Source organism: Lepisma saccharinum, chromosome 29 (genome assembly GCF_977018435.1).
Source record: "Lepisma saccharinum chromosome 29, izLepSacc3.1, whole genome shotgun sequence".
NCBI lineage: Eukaryota > Metazoa > Arthropoda > Insecta > Zygentoma > Lepismatidae > Lepisma > Lepisma saccharinum.
This window is the reverse complement of record NC_139257.1, coordinates 25,487,389-25,495,369: the sequence shown is the minus strand read 5'-3', so window position 1 is coordinate 25,495,369 and position 7,981 is coordinate 25,487,389. Positions and strand designations below refer to the sequence as shown.

The 7,981-nt window shown below is 37.4% G+C and overlaps 1 long non-coding RNA gene across 1 annotated transcript; it reads left to right on the top strand.

Moving 5' to 3' along the window:
* The first annotated feature begins 327 nt into the window (after positions 1 to 327).
* On the top strand, positions 328 to 7,256 carry LOC145981234 (uncharacterized). The gene is made up of 5 exons (XR_014440940.1): positions 328 to 363; positions 1,645 to 1,827; positions 5,996 to 6,017; positions 6,712 to 6,729; positions 7,122 to 7,256. It is a non-coding gene; the product is annotated as an uncharacterized LOC145981234 (long non-coding RNA).
* The last annotated feature ends 725 nt before the right edge of the window (positions 7,257 to 7,981 follow it).

The following is a 7,981-nucleotide window of genomic DNA, read 5'->3' as shown; positions in this document are numbered from 1 at the left end:
AACCCGGGACCCTGAGCATGGTAGCCAGACGTGTTACCGACTGAGCCACCGGGGCCACTTTATAGCAGGAAAATGTAATGGCTTTCTGAGAGACGTGGACCTTTCGAATCATTTAACAAATAGCTTTGTCCCTTGTTTAAATGAAATGGAACGACCTGCGCTGATGACTATCACGGATTATTCCTATGTCCTTTAGCAACCTTCAGAGCGACTGGTGCGAGTAGGTGTGTTGCTATGCTATTATAGTAATATCGAAATATATTGAATGAAGCCTCTCCGATGGAGCAGTGGTAACGTTGTCAATTTGAAATCAAGGGCTGCCGAGAGTGGAGGCACACGGTGGTTTGGATCCTACTCTAAACTGTAGGTATATAAAGGAGGAAACCCCCTGACAAACCCGCCTCCTCCCGCATATAATCAGGGGTATGTGCTTTATGCCCCGGTGCCTTCAAATAAAAACCAGGGCGTCAGTTTTCTCTGAATTACGGTTCCCTCGTTTATGTATTCACAAAATTTATTTGAGCTTCCATGTTAGTGAATACAATATGTTACAAATACAATTATTACAAATACAATTATTACAAATACAATTATTCCAGGCCTATTTTGGAAACCAGAAAGGTTATACTTTATAAACTGTAGGTCCAGTCAAGATTAGTCTAGTTGCACATAAAGTGAACTTAAACGTCAAATTGAATGGAATGAGGGAAGTGTATCCCCACACGTATAAGCCTAAAGCAGAATTGAGGTTCTTATTCTTCATTCTAGATGACCTCTACGTATGTATCTTCGCAAAAACCACTGGTTATACCTATTCACGAACATAAAATAGTACTCTGAGACAGGTATCTTTGGAGCTTGGGAACGAAGACAAGTTAGTGACGCAAGACGGTTCCACCAATGAATACGTTAGAGGGAACGGGATTACGTAGAGGTGGAAGATAATGTAGGTATTAGCCTTCGCAGCCGCTTGTACTGTTTCGCTCTACCCATTTCCACCCCCTTCTCTTCCGATATGTGCGGTCTTGCTCCACATATTCCTGGTATAGAGTACAAATCCGAACATTTCTATTGAAACAGATCGAAAATTGTAGGAAATGGTGTCTTAACATTAGGTGGCTTGCCCTGTGGAGATGTGAAATATGGGGCTACAGGACGAGCGCAGGTTCAAGTCTCCTAGGGAAGCGTAACAACTTTTCTCCAGAGATTTCGGCTTGTATATGGGACCAGTAGCCCCCACCACCGTGAGGAGATTGGGGAGCTATGAATGGGTATCGTGACCCAGTCTTGAAATCCTACAACGAAAGTGTGTTCGTCGTGCTGACCACACGTCACCCCGTAACTGGTTGTATAATCTTCCACCTATGCAGGTTGGAGTGAGGGCTTTACTCCTGGCCCCTACGGGCTATTGTGCCACGGGTTTATGAAGGTATTTGATATTTTGCTGGTCTGCAAATTTAATATTAATATGTGAAAATCTTTTGGCAAATATTCAGGATGTGTGGGCATCGAAATTATATAATTTTTAAGTTATGTAATAGCCGTTTATATAAGCTAAATGTGCATTTGTTCCCGGTAGTCATCTATTGTGAACGCTTCCGTTCCATATGACTTTCAACACAGGAAATTTCTAGTGTGTTTAAGTTACTTACAGCAAGGTCATTCGTGTAGGAGTAGTATACCTATAAATACAGACTTCACGTTTGGAAACGCGTCATACATTCAACAGACATCATGGCGAAACTGCAATTAGTTACTGCTCTTGTTCTGATGATGCTTTTTATCGCTGGAATGGGTGCAGCAGCTACAGCTAAACAAAAGAGGGATGTAAGTATAACATCGCTTTCACATTCTCAAAGGTTATTCTTAAATGTTACGTCACATTAATATTGTCTTTAAAATTCATCACAAATTGTCTCAAATCTTTGAGTTGATAATACCACAGATGAAGATATATAAGCAGATCTTCATTAAAAGGCATGAAAACAGCTGCACGGACCTCCCTGGGATCGTCCCTTCGCAATAAGCTTCGAAATAATACGTTGGGAAGTGTAGAGAGACACCACTCGAAATCTTGCTTCCAGGAAAAGACAAGAGATGGTACTGCTAAATTTCAGCAGCTCTCAAGCCTCACTTCTCTAGAACCATTGCTCTGAAGCGATGGATTCCGAGAAAACCTTCCACCTGCGAAGCCTCAGTGCTTCGACATTGAGAACTGGCCGCGAGTGAGTGGCTCTACTTTTACTAGTGGTTAGGAAATCGTAGTATGATGTACATCTATATAAAAAGTAGATTCTGGAAAATACCTGACTATTATACTCATTCCTAGCATATAAGAGGTTACTGAAGGAACAACGCTACCAAAACGAGTACTTTTTCAATGAACACTTAAGAAATTTACCACATATATTCTGTACGTAGCAACGAGATAAATCGTTTATAGATGTTTTTTGTTATCTTGAGTTTCTATTGCATTTTCGACATAAATACCACATCAATAGACATAAAAGACGTTACTGAGTGGATTCAATAATCGCAGCAATATTTCTGGACGGCAGTCTTACACCCTTTTCGAAAAACCACATGCGGACGAAATTTTTTTTGTTTGTTTGTTTGAATTACTTTTGAATGACGAACAGTAACTTTCGAATACATATATCTTTATCTGTGAAAATATAACCAGTTATATTTAGAGTATTCTCGTTTACAAGGTTTGGGATCCTGGGTAAAGCATAAATATGCCGTTTGTGTTTGACTCATCATCTGTTAGTTCAGACTTTCGCCACCCGCCTGTGCTGCACCCGCACAGTATATATAGCTCAGGTGACTGACTGCCAGATGCCAGCGGTGGAAGACCTGGACAATCTGCTGACAAGAGAGAACGCTTCAACCATAGACATACGCAGACCCTCTGATTAGGAAGGGGGCAAAAGCCTTGGCATTGTATTTTACAATTACATTCGGCGTGCAGGGCTTACTCAGGCGTATCTATCCTAGCTGCGGTTCTGAACTTGACAAGACTAAGATAAGCAAATATGCGAGCAAGAAAATATTACGCAATGTATTATTTTAAAATAAAATTTGATATCGAGGGGGACAATTGCCCCTTTGTGAACCCTGCGGGTGCTATTGGGCGTCAGGAAGAAATAATGCAAGAAAGACATGAAAACTAATTCCATCGTGCTTATCCTATTGTTCTGCTACTCTTAGATTCTATTAGCCTTGCTTCCTTTTACCTCAATGTTTGCCTCCTAGAATTGGAATGTCAACTAAAAGTATATATTTCACACGTATAATTTGATTTCAATAGTAGTAATTTACATTAATGTGATAATTTCAAATTCAAGTGGTGTTTTGTTTTGAGGGGCCAACATTATTACCGGGTAATATGTCCCATGGAAAAATGCCTTGTTCGTCCCTCAATGCGGACGTCCATGATTGGGAAGGCATTGCCTCCCTCCCCTCCTCTTGTCCCCCGTGCAAACACTTATGGCTTCATCTCGCTGTAGACCTATGCCTGGCAGCCATATTATCACTTTCACTTTGCAGATGCAACGTTTACTAAATGGATGATATAAAACTGATTGCTAAACTGTATGTAGAAAAACTGCAAAATAATAAATCACAAAATTTTGATATGAGTAGTAAATGTGGGCTATCCACCGGATGTTTACATTTCTGTAGTTCCTTGGCGCGGGCGAAAATTTTACTTCCGGTTTTCAATTGAATAACATGGAGTTCGAAAATTAGAATTGTCTAACGCACATGTTGTTTACTATATTTAAGATTGAAACTAACTGTTTATAATCATTCAGAATTCCAAAAATTATAATCTTATTATTTAATGTAATCAATATATACTTTATAATAAAATTTTTACTAACTTCTAAAGTCTTTTTCTTGAAAGGCAATTGAAAAGGTTAATAATAAAATAACAATAACTGTGCATTTCAGTACTGTAATTGTTGTACTGGATATGCACTCTAATATAATTATCAAGTAAGTAAATAATAATAAATTTAGAATACAACATGTTAATTTCATTAGTTTAGTAATTATTTATTGTATAACATTTATAACAGTTGTAATTATTATTATTTCTACTATTCTACTTTTATTACTGGCCTTTACCCCCTACAAAAATTTCTGACTACGCTCTCTCTAAGCCATGAGATAAAAATAAAAGGGCATACATTTCACTATTGTAAAATTGAAGTATTTCAATGTTTATAACTAATGTCAGCTTTATTTCAACCTGCAGAAATCTTAAGACGAAACTGTTGGTAGAAGATCAATATTGTCTTGGAAAAGACTACTATTTTTCCGTAAATTTTCATCCAAACGATCCGTGAAAATGCCAATCTTTTCTAGGTTCCTTGTTTCTCTGTATCACTCAAAAATTTCAAGTCATCCATTTTGTATCCCATCTTTTGTAAGAAAATAAGCTCGGTAACGATCTGTATTTCACTTATTTACATAGGAAAATTATCTAAACCGAAAATCCGGGAACTTTTCTAACGATGGGAGCGGCCCCGCCGCCTACCCAGCGTCGAATAAACTGGGTACCTGGGGGAAACCCTGGGGGGTAAAGGCGGTCAGGGGCGTGATGCTGATCACATCATCCCCACTCACGTTACCCCTATACTCCTTATACGCCTTCATGGCGTGGTCCTATGCACAGGGGAGCACTTTACCTTTTTTTACCTTTACTCACGAATAACCCTCATAGGTGGAAATCGTTGTGATGTTTGGTTGTCGTCTGCCTTCTGCTTCCGTGCTGTGCGCCTGCGCCACAGAGCGGGAAGGGTGACACATGGCATGAAAAGTGGCAACAGCACTGCCTTGTAGATTTGGACGACAATGAAAAGGACGGGATAGAACGGAACGGAGCGCTTGCCAATTCGGACACTGCCATGTTTCCGGACAAAGGGTCCAAGAACCAAGCAGCGAGGTGAAGGAGAATAATGATAAGATAAGAGCAACAGTAGCAGATAAGCTACATCCGTTTGGTGTTTCAAGTACGCCATCTTGAAATGCATTACCACACTCGATATGTAGATGATAATGGAAAAGCTACGAATGATAGCATCACCGCCAAAACACTACTGAGTGGCCCCATTCTCTCTTCTCCTTCTAAACCACTCACTGATTTTTTTTGTCAAATTTATTTCAGGTGATGCCTTTAAAATATTTACCGAATGCACTTAAATGCAATATCTGCTTCTTCATTTTCTTTAATTTAAGGTCGCTTTTATGCAACTTTTGACTAATCACGACAATGAGGACGAGTGACGAAGGGATCCTAACGGACAACACTGATGCCCAGGCCGGGATTCGAACCCGTAACTTGGCCACGGTGGTCGTCATTTATATGCTTATTGCTTCAAAGAAAGTATAAACACTTCAGCTGTGAAACTTGATTTCGTTTTGACCCTACTTTAAAAAGTTCCATGCAGGCGATCATGTCTGTTTCAAATATAATTTCCATAACATATATTATTATATCTCGGCGGCAGCAGTCCGCCTGGGCATGGGTGTTTGTGAGTGTGCATTCATCATATCATCACTCATTCCAATCTTCGTAAATAGCTAACAGTGGCAAAAAAGCGAAGTAAAACAAACTAAATCAACCAATGAATCAATTAAATCAAAATTATTATTATATCTGAAACACAATAATTCATGAACTCCAACAGTGAAACACCCTGTGTAACAATAGATCATGAACAACATTTTTTTGGATGATGTAGGTTTAATTTCAACGCAACAATTCCGTGTTACTTGCTGTAACGCATCAAAATTTACTTTCATTATAAAAATATGCAATGCACGTACATAACCAGACATGATACACTGAAATCTGTCCGAGTTATGTCGATCTGATAATGCATTAATTCTACTTCATTTCCTAAGCTTTTCATTGTGTGTTAAATACTTAGTTGTATTATAAAATATGCTACGTAGACTTAACTAATTTCAGTATTAAATGTTACAGCCGATCGAAAAGGAACTGGCAGGTAACTTTTATTTAAAAATACTTAATGTAACATATTTCTTAAGATCATAATTTCGTTCAGTATATGATAAGTTATTATATTTACTACGAAGTTCAAAATATACGTATATTTGATATGCTTAATTGTGCCCTGCCCGGTGAATGGACATTACACTGCAAGTCCAGCCCTATCTCAACAGAAATTTTACGTTCAACAAACTTTAATGTTTAATTTCGTATCTTACGTTGTTATCAAACACTTCTACTCTAATCCAAAAATGAGTTTCAAATTCACGAGCAAAAATGAGCGACTCTACCACGAAAGTCTCTTCAAGACATATAGAAGAACTATATGTTATAAACTTTATCTCAAAATTGCGTAAGAATTAGTTGGAACATTGATGTAATATTTCCACGGAATATTTGCACTTTTCTTTTCCTTTCTGGGGTTCCAGAGAGCACATGTTCGTAAGCCAATAGGTGGTTTCTTATTTCAGATTTTCTTTCAGAATGTGGATAGAATTTCCCATTGTTGTTCACTAGCGACCATCCTATCGTAAATTTCGGTTCGATTCGGGACTGATAATGAATGTTACATTTCATGTTATTTCTATGCATTGCGATCTTCAGGATAGGCTAAAAGTGGCAGAAAATTCAAACTATAAGACCAAATGTTGGTAGTTTATTTACACTAAGAAAACTTAATATCTTTTCAGGTCTTTACACAGTTTAAGGTAAGTGTTCTTATGTTAGACAGCATAGACTATTTGATGCAAAAATTGTGTATCACAAGTTGAAATACGTGGAAGGTGCGTTTCTTTAATGCCTAATTTCTAACAAGCTTATTTTAAGAAATCACGTAAAGTTTATTAAAACTGAAATTATTTGAAACATATTTTCAAAATTTACCAACTATGATATCAACAATTTATATAAAATTTGAGCGAGAAACCTCTGATATTGAGTTTGGAAGAAGTAATTTATAGAATTCGTGCAATAACATAATTTGAGATTGATGCAAAATGGATTGTACACTGATTGTAAGGTTAATTCGGTGCCTCTAAAGACTAACGAAAATGATACAATTTGAATTTTTTATAACAACATTTCTCTAATTCTATTTTAGGTGAATCCGTAAAGGAATATCATCTGATGAAAAAATGGACCACTTCAATGCAGCATTAGTAATATTTCTATATTATTCACCTCACCGTTAAAATGTATTCCTTATCACTGCAATAAAAGCATTTAGGTGCAAAAATTTCATATTTCCTTAATTTGAAACATACACGTATACAATACTGGGCGTCCAACTCAAACGTAGCCTGGCTCAAATACATTTGTCTATGAGACAAATGACGGCAACCTTGCAACAGGAAATTGGAATAGTTTATTGTAACGTGAACCGTGGCACGTACTCAAGGTCATATCTTTTCATGATCCTTGGCATGTAACTGTTGATTGGATAGCCGCCATCTTGGAATCACCTTCTTTTTGTATAATGGAAAGGTGCTAATTTTGGTTACAAGACATTTCCAGTTTCGTCAAGTATCCAGTCTCGAAAGTAAGACGGATTTTTTTTTTTTAATTCGGGACGAGACTAGCGAAAGCCTGGTCTTCTCCCGAAAGTAGAAAAAAAAAATAATCATTTGGAAATACTCATTTATTCGGAATAAAGTTTTCCTTGGAAACACAGACCAGCTTCTATATTTATGTGAAAGGAAGGTAATCAGGATGGTGATTGAATACCTAATCTTATTTTTAATACTCTTTCGAATCCCAGCGTTACCTCCCATTTTTCAATTCTTTCAATGTTAAGAATTTTATGTTGTGATAGTACTCCAGTCACAACGCTATGCGGATGTTTGCGTTAAAGATTAGTAATAGAGAACTGTCTTCGATAAGTTCTTTGAATGGGTAGCTTATGAAAATTATTACAAACGTACGAATAAAATCGTGGTATTTGTTTGCGTCAATATTGATTAA